This window comes from Diceros bicornis, chromosome X, assembly GCF_020826845.1.
Source record: "Diceros bicornis minor isolate mBicDic1 chromosome X, mDicBic1.mat.cur, whole genome shotgun sequence".
Taxonomy (NCBI): Eukaryota; Metazoa; Chordata; class Mammalia; order Perissodactyla; family Rhinocerotidae; genus Diceros; species Diceros bicornis.
Window position 1 is genome coordinate 59586203 of NC_080781.1, and position 16372 is coordinate 59602574.

The following is a 16372-nucleotide window of genomic DNA, read 5'->3' on the forward strand; positions in this document are numbered from 1 at the left end:
TCTCAACAGATACAGAGAAAACATTTTACAATATTCAACATCCATTAATGATTAAAAACCTCAATAAAATGAGTATAGATGGAAAGTATCTCAACATAATAAAGGCCATGTATGACAAACCCAAGCTACCATCATACTCAATGGTAAAAAACTGAAAGCTATTCCTCTAAGATCAGGAACAAGACAAGGATGCCCACTCTCGCCACTCTTATTCAATGTAGTATTGGAAGTCCTAGTCAGAGCAAATAGGCAAGAAAAAGAAATAAAAGGGATCCAAAATGGAAAGGAAGAAGTAAAATTGTCACTATTTGCAGAGGACATGATTCTATACATAGAAAACCCTAAAGAATCTGCCCCAAAACCTATTAGAAATAATTAACGAATACAGTAAAGTTGCATGGTAAAAAATCAACATACAAAAATAAGTTGCATTACTATCCACTAGCAATGAAATAGCAGCGAGAAAAATCCATAATAGAACCCCATTGACAATGGCAACTAAAAAAATAAAATACCTAGGAATAAAGTTAACCAAGGAGATGAAGGACCTGTGCACTGAAAACTGTAAGACAGTGTCGAAAGAAATTGAAGAAGACATAAAAAATGAAAATACATTATGTGCCCATGGATTGGAAGAATTGACATAGTTAAAATGTCCATGTTACCTAAAGCGATCTATAGATTCAATGCAATCCCAATCAGAATCCTAACATTTTTCATGGAAATAGAACAAAGAATCCTAGAATTTACATGGAACAGCAAAAGACCCTGAATAGCCAAAGCAATCTTGAGAAAAAAGACTATAGCCAGAAGTATCACACTCCATCATTTCAAAATATACTACAAAGCTATAGTAATCAAAATAGCATGGTACTGGCACAAAAACAGACACACAGCTCAATGGAACAGAATTGAGAGTCCAGAAATAAAACCACACATCTATGGACAGCTAATTTTTGACAAAGGAGCCAAGAGCACACAATGGAGAAAAGAAAGTTTCTTCAATAAATGGTGTTGGGAAAACTGGACAGCCACATGCAAAAGAATGAAAGTAGACCATTATCTTACATCATACACAAAAATTAGCTCAAAATGGATTAAAGACTTGAATGTAAGACCTGAAACCGTAAAACACCTGGAAGAAAATATAGGCAGTACACTCTTTGATATTGGTCTTAGTAGCATCTTTTTGAATACTATGTCTCCTCAGGCAAGCGAAACAAAAGAAAAAATAAACAAATGAGACCACATCAAACTAAAAATCTTCTGTATGGCAAAGAAAACCACCAACAAAACAAAAAGACAACCTACCAATTGGGAGAAGATATTTGCACATCATTTATCTGACAAGGGGTTAATTTCCAAAATATATAAAGAACTCGTACAGCTCAACAACAAAAAACAAACAATGTGATTTAAAAAATGGGTAGAGGATATGAATAGACATTTTTCCAAAGAAGATATGCAGATGGTCAACAGGCACATTAGAAGATGGTCAATATCACTAATTATTAGGGAAATGCAAATCAAAACTACAATGAGATATTACCTCACACCTGTCAGAAAAGAAAAATTATTATTAATTTTTATTAAAAAGAAAAGAATAAATTAAAAAGAAAATTTATTATTAAAAAGAAAAGAAATAATACGTGTTGGAGAGGATGTGGAGAAAAACGTACCTTTGTACACTGCTGGTGGGAATGTAAATTGGTGCAGCCCTATGGAAAACAGTATGGAGATTTCTCAAAAAATTAAAAATAGAGCTACAGTATGATCCAGCTAGTCCACCTCTGGATATTTATCCAAAGAACTGAAAAACACTAATTTAAAAAGATATATGCACCCCTATGCTCATTGCAGCATTATTCACAATAACCAAGATTTGGAAGCAACCTAAGTGCCCATTAGTGGATGACTGGATAAAGAAAATGTGTTGTATCTATACAATGGAATACTACTTAGCCATAAAAAAAGATGAAATCTTGCCATCTGTGACATGGATGAACCTTTTGATATTATGGTATTATGCTAAGTGAAATAAGTCAGACAGAGAAAGAAAATTACTGTAGTACTTCACTCACATGTGGAAGATAAGCAAACAAACACATAGATATGGAGAACGGATTAGTGGTTACCACAGGGGAAGGGGGCATGGGGAGAATGAAATAGGTAAAGGGGCAGATATGTATGGTGACAGATGGCAACTCGACTTTTGATGGGGAACACAATGCAGCCTGTACAGAAGTTGAAATATAATGATGTACATTTATATAATATTATAAATTAATATGACCCCAATAAAAAAATTTAGAATAGGAACTTTCTGGAAGAATTCAGATTGAACCTTAATTTTTACAGATCATTACTGCAGTGTTGAAGAAATATAAACAAATATTTAAAGGAATAAATGAGTTTTGGAGGGCACAAAAAAGGAAAGAACATGAAGGTTAACAGCACTTCAATCACAAAAGCAAAGGTAGACTTTCTTTCCCAATATGTGGATGGCTTCCAAAATGAAACAGAATAAGTTCAGGCTCTCCAAAAGAGGTGGAATGGCCTCTTGCTTTATTTCAAGTGCTTTCCCCAGGCATATTTCTTGGGTCTGAGTGGAATGATCCAGACTGAGCATCCCCCTTAGAAATTTCATCGCATGTGGGGGCTTTCTCTGTCTCAAGATCTTGTAGTTCTGTTCAAGTACTATGAAACTGCCCCCTCTACTCAACAGACAGCTCATCCGATGGTTTATCTGTTCACTCACTAAACAAACACATATTGAGGGGCTACTATGTTCTAGGTTCTGGAGACACAGGGGGAAACAAGATAAAATCCATGTTCTTGAGGCTTATAGTGTAGTTAGGAGGAATGAACAATAAACACAAAAACAAAATAAATCTCCTTTTCCACATTTCTTCTTTCATTTAACACAATTACATATTTATGTGATTAACATGACTCCCCTAATAGACTAAGCTCAATGAGTCCTGGAGCCCTGTCTTGCTCACCACTGTATCTCCAGTTCTTGGGACAGAGTAGGCACTCAATTATTATTTGTTAAATGAAAGGACTCTTAGCAATAGGAAAGCAAGTTGTGGTTTATCACCTTTTTAATTGATGAGTTTTACTGCTTTGTTCATTCTACTCTGTCTTTGTCAATAGCACAATAAGTCAAACAGTCATCAAAGACTTATCTATGACTAACGATCTCGTGTCTTGAGAAGGTGCTTGAGGAGAGGGAACTGAGATCTTCCTCCATCGTTCTAGAATCAGAAGTACCAGTTCTCATTTCTGAAGGACAATGCCCTGAGCACAGACAAAGTAAAATAAGCTAAGGCTTTTGTTTGAAAGATTTCCATTGAATGAGATGAACTTTTTCATATTTTCAAATCACAGGGCAGCTGCTAGTAGCTTCTAAGTCTTCATTAAGCAATTAAATTAATACCAAAATATATTTCGTTATACATTTCAGTATGCACGTGGTGTTTCTAATTTTGGGGATGTCACAGCCCTCTACGTAACTGAGATTTAATCCAATAAGAAATCTGAAGATTTTTCAGACATGTGCCCTTATAGGAATGTCCATGAAAGCAATTGAGCACTTGCCTGGCTATGACTCTTCAGAGGAGAAGACAAGCAAGGCCCACATTCTTGGAATTTATTTAGTGATCAGGTATCAGAATAATTTTCCCAGATAACTTTGTGATGGTCATACCACTCAGCACAGCGATTCTCTTTCTTCTATAGGATGTCCAAAGCAATTCAGTGATAGGTTTAGAAAAAATCTTACAAAAACAAAGAAAAGCACAAATTCAATACCACTTGGTAAACATTAAGACCTCTCAGTCATTTGGTCTTTTGTTTGAGGCTAGTAGCAAAGTATTTCTTTACCTATTTAGCATAAGCCATGGACCCTCAGAAAAAAAAGAAAACACTTGGTAGACCTATAAATGTTTGATTCTTAAAGCTATCCAAAGTGCAGCCAGATTATTCATACAGCATGCCAATTTGGTTTCATTTTACTCTTCAGCTTTTCTCGGTTGCTTCATATTGCTTATCATTTTAAGATATAATCTCCTGAGCTATGGACTTGGAGATACTGCCTTACTTTGCCTAACTTACCTCTTTGTTCCTATTTGTAATCCCTGCTCCAGCTATGCCATCTTCACGTCCAATTCTTCTGTTATTTCTTTAAAACTCTCAACAGTCTTTAAGAAGTAAACCTGAATTCTACTTATCTGATTAACATAGAAACATTCATCAATCCAGCTCACTTTTGCTCATGCTGCTTTGTGATACATATGACTCTGTAATGTTTTTACCTTGCATAGAATCACACAATCGGAGGGCACTCAGTCGAGATTTTTTTGAAGTAGAAAAGGTGGTTCAGACACAAATTCATATATATGTGAATTTTACACAATGTTTCATACCTTACATGCACACATGTCTAGAAGCTGTATTCCTTTTTGTAGTAAGGCTCAGTCTACCTCAATTAAGAGGAAACTATGAAATGCATGCTAAATTATTTATTAACTTTATGTAACATGTGGAACAACATTATAGTGACCACACAATTTTTTCAATTTATGAAGTCTGCTAGATTCACTCCTACATATCAAAAACACAGTCCTGACTAAAATGAAGTCTGGCCTTTCTTAAGAATTTTAAAGATTGTGTAAACCATTATATTTAAATTAAACGAACATGCTCTTTCTAAGACACATTGACTGAAAATAACGGCAAAATCCTTCCTTTCCTTTGAAATTGACTTCATTGGACAGGCTATGGAAGCATATGCAGAATTTTTTAAAATAAAAGGGACATAAAATAAGTAAATATATAAGGATTGCTTAGCAGATGAGAGTGAAAGAGTGAGAGAGTGTTACAAACTGATCTCTTAAAAATTTAGCTTGAAATTTTTGTATTCATTTTGAAAACCTAAAATGTTTTAAATACTCCTTTTACCAAATGTATAATCTAGATTCTAAATGTAGTGGTGCCCACTGGTTGGACAAATATGAATGCTGCTGTAGGAAAAGTTTACACAAAAACTGTTCCAGGTTGATGAAAAATGCCACAAAGTCTCTGAAGCATAATTAATTTTAAAGGAATTACATATATATCAGAGTGTACTTGAAGCAACTAGAGAGGCTGAAGATGGGAGATATAGCTGAGAAATGGTTGACTGTGAATATGTCATTTCCCTTTATAATAAGTCACTTGTTCTCAGATTTCCTTATGTTTTAGGGGAAAACTTGGCTAGATTACGACTCGATGATATTGCACAAGGCTTTAGGTGAGATTCAAGGTACTGAGTATAGAGAAACCTTTGATTGGAGCAACAGACGGCTGCTGGTATATAAAAATAACATGTTGAAAATTAAATTTTCCATAGGAAATAAAAATTGCATAGATAATAAAGCTAGATGTAATTAGAAAAACTATAAAATAAATGTACCTGAAAAATTTAGGAAAAACTTTAGTCCCATATTTTAAATATTAACAAAAAAATCCTGCTTTTCAAAAACAGACCTAACTGTCCCAGGAAACTCTGGAATAATGTAATTCAATTACTGTAAGTAGAATCAAACTACATGGTTTTGCTAATTATTTAGAAATCTGCAACATATTGCGGTATTTAACATAAATTTCTTTTCTAGATATTAATAAGGTATTAGAAGAATGTTTAATACTTTTTAAAAAAAAATTTTATCCCTCCTAACTTTGATGTATTCCCCATCTTTTCTACGTGGTTTGAATTTCATCCTAGTGATGAATTTCATCATTAAACCTTGCTTAGGTACCAGGAAGTAACAATTTTAACTACACTTTTTAATTATAGCATTTAAGCGATATGGGGGAATACATTCAACAGCCAAAGGTAGTGGGATCCCTGTATACTTTCCAGCAGAAAGCTAGATTGGCAGGGGGAGGACTCAAATAAATTCAAGTAGAAGGCTCAATTTTAGTGAACTCTTTGACAAAATTGGCTACAGGATTGAGAAACAGCAAAGGAAATAGCTTGTATTCCCCACTGGTTTCTGCAGATAACTGGAGCTCAGACATTTCAATAGGATTTGCAATATATTCTGGTGGAGAAGAAACATTCAGGAGTATATAATCAAGGTCATGTAAATCTGGTAAGACATTCGATGGGTTCTTCAGATCACCCAAAAGGAGGTTATTAGAATCTTGAAATCTTTCTCTAAAGTCACTTATTGGCACCTCATCAAACAGGGAAAGCAGAGGATTTTTCACGTATTGTATCATCTGCTTGTCTGTAGAGAAACAGTGCTTTGTTATACATAATGTGGGAAAAGAGGAGGTAAGACAAAGTATAATTCACAAGTCCTACAATGCTAAATGCATCACAGAAACAATATATATCAGGGTCTAGTTCCACTACTTATTGGTCAATGACAAAAAATCGTTTCATCTAGAGGTCTTTCCTAGCTGGAGAAAACAGTTATGGGAAAGTAGAAGGTTTTTTTTTTTTTCCTTAAAATAGCAACAACAATAATAAGACCCCATTAAGCTAAGAGAAAGAAACCTGTAAGAACAGTATTAAAGACAATTATCTGCCAGGAATTTAGTTTCCTTGCAGTTCACAGGAAGTTGAAGAAGAGCTTAATAAAGGCAATTTTAAAAAGCAGATGCGCTGCTCTTTTTGATCCTCTTACAATTTCCAGTTATAATTATGATCATTTACTACCTGACTCAGTCCAGTCAAATGCATGATTTCTTTGTATAGCTTAAATATGGTTACCTATCCAATATTTGTACAGTAGTACATTTAACATTTAGACACTTAACCATATCAGTCTAAAATGCACAGATTCTCCCTTTATGAACTGTTCTCATTAAAATGTCACCCATGGTCACAGACACAGTGCAAAAGATGAAGTGGGTATCTTAGAGTCCAAAGTAATATTAAAAAAAATAAAACAGATGGGTAACATGGTAATGCTAGTGATTAAACTTCTTATATATATATTTTTTTTTCTGACTGACAAAATGCTCTTTTAAATATTCCCTTAAATATTCTCCACAGTCCCCTTGGCCATAAGAGGCAGGTACTCAAGAAAGTTCTGTTATTCAACATGATAACTAGAGTAAAAACCCACTGAATTAGACATATTTTCCAGATTGTGATCATTTAGACAGAGAATAAAACTCCTCTTTGTATAGTTTATAAAGAAAGCAATTGCCAGGAAAAGTAACAGTTTACTTAAGAGAAGAACTTAATTATTTTTATCAGTAGCCATTTGCAAATGTGTGAGCAAAGACTTTCTATTTCACTAAGCTGGTCTCTGATGTATCTTGTAAAGTATTAAAAAATTACTAATTTAGTCTGAACTTTTCTTTAATAGTCAATATTAAGGTAGAGGAGAAAAAGCATGAGTAAGGCAATGGGAGGATACAGATGGCATATCTTAAGCCATCCTGCTTCATTCACTTAACTGAAAAGTTTTCCTGCTAATAACCTACTATCATGACAATCTTCATCAGAATGGGTACAATACAGGTCCTTACAGCTGGGTAGTATATAAAAAACAATATAGATGAGTAGAGGAATGGATCTTACATCTATTTCTGCCATGACATCCATTTGAGTAAAGTTTCAGTTTCATTTGTTATTGAAGGAGGAAGTTCAGACATGATTGGCTGAAAAGAAAAAAAAGAATTATAAATGAGGTCCTCTAAATACAATAACTTAAATTCTAAACTTTTAGTTATCATGGGGAGAAAGGACTTTACACAATAGTGAAGGATAATGTGACAAGAAGAGAAAATCTGTATACATGAAAAGCTATTATTAAAGCATCACCATTCTACACAATGGCTATTTTCATATTGACTATTTTTAAGTTATTAGAACAAGTGAAAACACCACATAATAACAAATACATTATGGTATTACTATGGAGAAGAGAAGCTATATAGCTTCTTTATTTTTCAGTTCATAAAACTAAGACAGAAATACCATATACACTAAATCACTGAAAAAGCCAAGGTAAGAATTCAAATATTTTTGAATCCCAGGCCTAATACTATGTTCAGTGTCAGCTGTTATATATCATTTTCTTTTATTGTTGAATAACACACATAAATTCAGTCAAGTTTCAAAAATGAATTTATAGTCTTACCTCACTGACATGACCAGGGTCCTAATTCACTCTTTTCGTAGAAAGCAATGACTTTTGCTCCACCAGATTAGTTTCAATACATTGCATATACCTCTCATCCCTTAAATGACAAACATAAGAGTGGGGAATCAATAAAATCTTCTGCCAAACAATGTGTACAAATGGTAGTCTAACTGCCAGGAGACACACAACCCTGAGAGTAATATCAGAGTCAATATTTGAGAAAATACCCCAAACATAATAAATTTCAGATTGTGGCATGTCCTTAACCAAGAAACCACAAACCATATGGCATTTTCCAGTTACAGATATTTCACTTCCAGACAATAAAGCCTACTGTTATTCATAATATTTCAGTACATAATTCATTGGTTATAATTCTGCCAGAGTGGCCCTCTTCCAAGTAACATACCAGAGTTTGTAACCTGAAGAGGCCCAGAAAAGAAGGATGGAACAAAAAACACATTAGTCTAGATTAATCTAGGTTAGATCCTAGGAATTGGGACTAGAAAGTACTCTTCAATGCAAGAAAGCACTCAGCCCAAAGGATGCCTTTTTACTCACATGGTGCCAGGTAAAGGCAATAAATCACTTCACTGTTCCCATTCAGAACAGAGTTAGGTATAAGGTACTGCAACAATGTAGCTGGCTAATCCAAATTACCTCTAAAGTTCTGTCTATGAGATTCTACGCATGGGAAATTTAGGCTTTGAAATGACTGTATTCCTCCCAGTGAACAGCATTCAATCTGAATCTCATCAATACATGAGAGCCTCAAACTTAGGGAGAGGGGAACATACACCAGCTGTCAGTGAGCAAAAAAGCATATGTTGACTTTAGTGTATGGCATAGCTATTGACTTCATTTTATGGTGCCATTCTTTAGGAAAATCAAGTGCTATGAGGACCATTTGTGGTGTTACTGTCAACTATTACTTTTTAATCTGATTTCAAGAGGCCCAGATGCCACTAGACTCTTATAGCCCACTAACACATGGAGCCTTTGGTCTTCCACATAGCATTCTCAATCTAGCAGAAGTTGAATTCAGCTTTGGTGGCTAACTCAGGCATATAATGTTAAAGCTATCCAGAATAATCCTCAACTGACAGAGTTGCTATGATCACTTAAGGGTCTGAGGAGCTCCAGTGCCCTGAAGAATGAAAATTATTTCATTTCTATATTAGTTCCCTTTGGTACAGGTCCAAGGGTATGGTCTACAGTGAAGTTTGGGATCAGACTGAGAAAGCTCACAGGGCCCCATTTTGGGTGTGTTTCTCAGGAAGCTATTTATGTGGAAAGATCTGTCAAGGTCCACACCTGACCTTTTTCTCCTTGGGGTTGGGCAATAAAAGAGGGCATTTATCAGAGAATAGTATAAATATAAAATAATAAATCATGTAAATAGACAAATGAAAACACTGCTGATGAAGGTGAAACTTAGGCAGACACCCCTCCTCCACATGCCACTCCGGGTTTCATGGGTAGAGATTTGCTGATGATAGTGTCTTCGTGGCTCCAATTTAGTAGTATTTCTGCTGAAGCACACACAACCTCCTAGTTTCAGGAAATGAAGACATCTTTTTATTTTTTTTCCCCACAGTTCTGTGCTAAGCAGGAGGTTTCACCCTACTTAGAGAGCTAATTTCACATATAACATGGAGGCTGGATTTTACACTACTGATGTTTGGCTCTCATTTTTAGAAGACCACAGAGTGGGGGAAAAACAAAGAGTGCATCTGTGATATATGAGAAACAACGATAATGTTTGGGAGTGGAGATGCAAGAGAAATGTTTTCTTAATCACGTCTAAATCCCCTCACCATAATATTACCCCTTGGGATAACAGGTAATTTTCTAACCCCAGAAGAATATGTGTCTGAAAATCAACATCCAGATTTCCTAAGAAGCACAAGGCATACATCAGAGCTAAGTCCTGATATTATAAAAATTATAACATAATAATTTATGTTTTCCCTAAATAAAAGCCTTATTGATAAAAGTTTCAAAGTGAGTGCAGATTCAGTATTAAACTGTACAACCATAAGTATAGTATGGAATTATACTACCTTTCAGCTAGATTTAGGGGTCACTAGCAATAGACTTGGATTTCCAAGTCCCCATCACTATTCTAAATAACATTCCTGGGCCTCTCAGAAAGGAAGGGGAAAGAGTGGGCAGAGGTACTCCTCAAACTCTACACGTTATTGACATATCCCTATCTTTCCTTAGTTCTATCCAAAGTATTTTCAAGACTATAAAAAGTTAAAAAATATACATCTTCCTCAAAAACAAGTGGAGGGCCCCCCTAGGTTGGAGAAGGAAGAGATTGTATACCTGTCCATTATAACATTTCATTGAGAGTCTGATTTGTCTCCCATCAAGATTGGATCATTGTCCTGAGAAAGAGATAACACTAATTCCAAAGGAATATATTTCATTTCCTGTCCAAAGTATTCCTCAGTCATTAGTTCTTGGAAATCTGGTATGACCAAATCCATATCAATGGCCAGTGAATATTCACTCATAGGTACATCTTGAATTGAGTTTTCAGAATCTTTTCAGAGAAATAATCAACACAGGAAAATATTAATCCAACATGTTTCCAAGAGCTCAAATTATATGGCCATCAGTCACATAATATTAAAGGATTTACAATATTTAGGTCAAATAACCTATAATATGCCAGCAACTTCTTCTTCCATTTTATTTACATATTATATAATGCAATGTCCAAACATACTTACAGACCAAATATTTCATCACCTTAATTTAATGAAAAAATAAAGACATCACACCCAGAATGGCCATAATAGAAAGGACAGACAATAACAGGTTTTCACAAGGATGTGGAAAAATGGGAACCCCCACCTATTGCAGGTGGAAATGAATGTGAAATAGTGTAGCTGCTTTGGAAAACAATTCAGCAGTTCCTTAAACAAGTTAAGCATAATTTACCATACAACTTAGCAACTTCATTCTTAGGTATTTACCCAAGAGAAAGGCAAACATATTTCCACACAAATATTTGCATGTGAATGTTCTTAGAAGCATTGTTCATAATAGAAAGAAACTGGAAAACAATTTGTGCCTATCAACAGATGAATGGGTGAATTAATTGATACAATAGAATATTATTTGACAATGAAAATAACAAAAGTACTGATCCATCCATGTTATAACATGGATAAACCTAGTAAACATTCTTCTAAGTGAAATAAGTCAAACACAAAAGACCACTTATTGTATGATTCCACTTATATGAAACGTTCAGAATAGTCAAATCTAAAAAGATAGAAAATATATTAGCTAATGGGCATGGGGCATCTTATTTGGGTGATGAAAATGTTCTAATATGGGATTATGGTGATGGTTTCACAACTCAGTAAGTTCACTACAAATCATTGACCTGTACACTTAAAATGGACAATTTTTATGATATATAAATTATATCTCAATAAAGTTGCTTATATATATACATTTTAGCTCTGTATACATATTATGTGTATATATGTGTAACTCTCAAATATATATGTGTATATTTATTACATATATTTATGGCTATCATATATATATGGATATATATCTATTTATTCATATATGTAGTTTATAGAGATTATACCACATGTAGTAAATCACACAGCAATATAATGGTACCACCAGGGTCAGCACTCACAGCTCAAGTTTCCACTCTGTGGGTAGGCACTAAACTCTAGTATCTCAATTTTGACTGGGAAAGAAGTAGAATGGGATAGCTATTTGTTTTTCTTATAAAGGAAGAAGCCTAAAAAGAAGACATGATTCCTGAATTGTTCTTTCATATTGCTTTCTTGTTAGTGCTGTCGAGTCAATTCCAACTCCCAGTGAACCTGTGTACAGCAGAGTGGAGCCCTGACAGGTCTTTTTGTACCATCCTCTCACCTTATGGTGCTATGTCAGACGATGCTACATTCGTAATTCATAGGGTTTTCATGGGCAATGTTTTTCATAAGTGGGTGACCAGGTCCTTCTTCCTAGACTGTCTTAGTCTGAAAGCTCCACTGAAACCTGTCCACCATGGGTGACCTTTCTGGTATTTGAAATACCAGTGACATAGCTTTCAGCATCACAGCAACAGGCAGCCACCACAATACGACAACTGAGAGACAGGTAGTGTGGTTCCCTGACCAGCAAATGAACCCGGGCTGCAGTGATCAAATCTTAACCATTAGACCACCAGGGCTGGCTTATCCTTACATATTGCTTATCAACTTACTAACGTTTATCTTAGGGCTCTGCAAGGAAGGACATAAAAGCTAAACTACAGTCTAAAATTTCCACTGAGCTAGAGTGGAACAGTTTAATTTTCCCTTAGGATTAAATGTTCATTTTCAACAGGATAATTAAGTTGAATAAGTAACTATGATTTTCCATAGTTTTTCTGACTTGATATTTTAGAAGACTGCCAAGTATCTATGAATGTACAGTTTCCTTGATAGGTGAATTGTTAATTTAGCTTCTAACACTCAATGTGCAGATGTTCTTACTTAAAAAATACCATTTATTACAATTATAACATTGTAGATGCATAGAGTCTGAGATCCATTAACTTCTTTCTCTAAAGTATCCTTAGGAAAGCTTTGCTAGTACACTCTTCTTTTCAGATGTGCCTATTGTTAGCATTCTGTCTCTCTGTTCACTTAGTGGACATGATGAATACTATGCATGTATGCCACTTTTCTGGACCAACACCCAAATAGATGGCTTTCATGCTGTTGGCTTTGGCAGGCAATGTCTGTGCAAAAATTCAATTCAAGAACTGATGGTCTACATTTATAACTTCTTCTCCAAAAATATGCTATTTCCATTGTCTTGTTTCTTGAACATCTCAGTTCCCAGATACAACTGACTCAAAGGCTTGCTTCTTCTCTTTATAATACTCAGGATTCTTCTGCTTACATCTTTAATGACCTTTCCTTCAAATGCCTTATCTCTCCCAAAATATTCAAACACCTCAGGTTACCTTTGAATGTCCCCAAAAGATATTTTGCAATATTCTGCGTCCTACATGATCTTCCACTGGAAGCTTTCTTCTCCAACAATCTCCTTCCCAGGTGTCCTCCTCCAAAACTCCCACCTTCCCTCACCAGACATAATGATTTTCCACTTTATCCTTCCTTCTGCCCAAACAGACATCATTGAGATCCAGATGTCTAAACAAATAACCCTCCTCAACAGACATCCAGACATCTGCCATCAATAAAACACACTTAAAATGATATTCATGTTTATTTTCCTATTTTCTTTAGAATGTATAGAAAACCTCAAATTTCCAGACCAATTTTTTTTCCAAATGGCATTCCGTATTTCTTATTAAGTTTATAATATTTGCTAATTTAACTTTTTGTTGTTTTTGTGAATGGAATGTTTTTTCCACTAAAATTTTTAATTATCTATTGCTGATGTAGCAAAAGTATTGATTTTATACACATATGTTATACTAAGTAAGCTATGTTTTAATATCTTATTTTTTCAATAATAATGCTATTGTATATATATATTTAATGGGTCAGTTGGCATCTCTCTTTCCTGTGGCCACAAAATACAGGTCAAACTATTTTGCAAGTGTGTTTTGGTAGTCATAAGAGGGACAGGCCAATAACATGGACAGCAGTACATATCCATTATCACTATTAAGAAACAAACTCAAATGCATAATATATTGACAGGATGTCAATAGAGTTATTTTTGTAATTGAAGGAAAGTAGTATTTGTTCACTTAAAAATAAGACACGTCCCATGTTTAAACATAGCTTCAGTTCATATTATATTTCATTACCGATGCATTGCTCACAAAAATTCTTACCCATCATCTCCACTTGTTTCATCCATAGGTGAAACTAAGTTTTTGGATTCAGTGTTGAAAGTGGATAGGATACTGTTGAGGAGACTCTTAATTTTGTCTTCAACAAATGCCTAACCATTTTTTAAATTATTTTATTGAGGTCATATTGACTTATAACATCGTGTAAATTTCAGGTGTACATTATTACATATCAGTTTTTGTATAGACTGCATTGTGTTCACCAGCAAGGATCTAGTTTTAATCTGTCACCATACATATGTGCCCCTTTACCCCTTTTGCCCTCCCCCACCCCCTTCCCCTCTGGTGACCACTAATCTGTTCTCCTCATCTATGTGTTTGTTAGCATAGCCATTTTTTTGTGTGTGAGGAAGATTAGCCCTAAGCTAACATCTGACGCCAATCCTCTTTTTGCTGAGGAAGATTGGCCCTGGGCTAGCATCCACACCCATCTTCCTCTATTTTATATGAGATACCACCACAGCATGGCTTGACAAGCAGTGCATCAGTACGTTCCCGGGCATCCGAACCTGCGAACTCTGGGCTGCCACAGCGGAACCCGTGCACTTAACCGCTATGCCACTGGGCCACCTCCTGCATAACCATTTTTTAATATCTCCATCTAAATAGGAGAGTTAGAGAAAATGAGAGTTGATTATGATTATGTTTATATATCTGGTCTTTCTCAGATCATATTTGATGTTATTCTCATCTAGAATATTTAACGACAGTATGAGAAATAATAACAAGCACTGGAAATTATGCTGATAGTAAATGTTCTTATTTTACACCCCCATCTTATCTCAGAATCTCACAGCTTCTTTCTTCACTGCTGAAATATGAAAATATTGACAAGCACATTTGGAAGCTGAAGCCCTAGATGTGACTGGTAATGACCTGTAATGAGACCCATATTTCACTGTTGTTAGCTACCTGAATGTTGCAATGGTCGGCCAACTCTGTCGTATGGAACCTAAATTTTAATCATCCTTGTCAGAATGGTTCCCATTATATATATATTTTGGGGATCTCAACAGCAAAGTAGGAAAAGAAAAGGACCCAGAATATTTAAATGATAGATAGCTTAGAAGAATTAGTAAAAATTTGGAATATTATCCTTGTTAGGTTAACTTCCTCCTGAGTGTCTACATTAAAACATACTGAAAGCTTGGATTTTTTTTTTTTAACATACGTTCAGTTGGATTAAATGAAAGCAAAGAGCAAAAGGAAAAAAACAGGCACCTTGAAGCCATGGCTGTATTCAGGACTGGGGCAGGGAAAGTACAAGTTGAGCTTGGAACATCTATTCTGCCAAAGGTAAACACTCAAAAATAATGAGGATATATCTATCAATGGACATATTATAAAAAATGGATGATAACCCTTTGAGTAAAATAGGAATCCATATTTCCATACCGATATAAATAAGTACATAAACAGGGAAGAAGGAAAAACTCTTCCATATACTATAATGCAAGCTAAAAACATAGAGGAATATGTAACTAGAAAACCACCATTGTACGACCATCATAGTAATATACAATTCGTTTAAGAATCATCAATAGATGCTAAAATTAATGAATAAAATTTTGAGAAAGAAGATATTTATGTAGACTCAGAACATCTCCCACAATTTACTTGTTAATTACAAAGGGAAAAAGTAAATTAAAAGTGGAGAAACCTGGGAGATACCTTAACCAAGTGATTAAAGTTAACATCATCAATAAAGAAACAAACTGACATTAGTTGCCTCTGATATGATTCACCAAGAAGAACACAGCCTCACTTCTTGGTATTACTGCCAAAAATATGTAATCTGATTCTACTTAGGACACTGCACTAGACTGTTAAAAAAAGTTGAGGTCATGGACAACAAAGAAAGCATGAGAAACTCTTCCAAATGAAAAGAGAATTAAGAGACATAACAACTAAATGCAGTGTATGATCCTGGGTTGAATCCTAGACTGAGAGCAAGGGAGAGGGGATGGTGATGGCTATAAAGAACATCAGTGAGACAACCGGGAAAATTTGACTATGGCCTGGGGATTAGAAAGTAGTATTAAATCAATGATAAGTTTCCTGATTTAGATATTGTACAGTGGTTGTGTGAGAAAATGACAGTCCATGTAAAGCCCTTGTATAAAGAACCTCAAAAGTAGTTCCATGGCTCCTTAACAGGATGGAGTTGAGGGATGTTTTCCAATTTATTCTGGGAGAATCTTAGGAGAGACATCAGAAGAGACTCAGTTCCATCTGGTTCCTCAGAGTTAACTAGAAGCCTTAGAATGACTGGTACATCCTAGGTCTATGTTAGTTCTCAATGGCTCTCCTATTACCAACTTAAGGATATAGACAAAAGCAATCTACAACCAGGAGCCATCAACTAGGG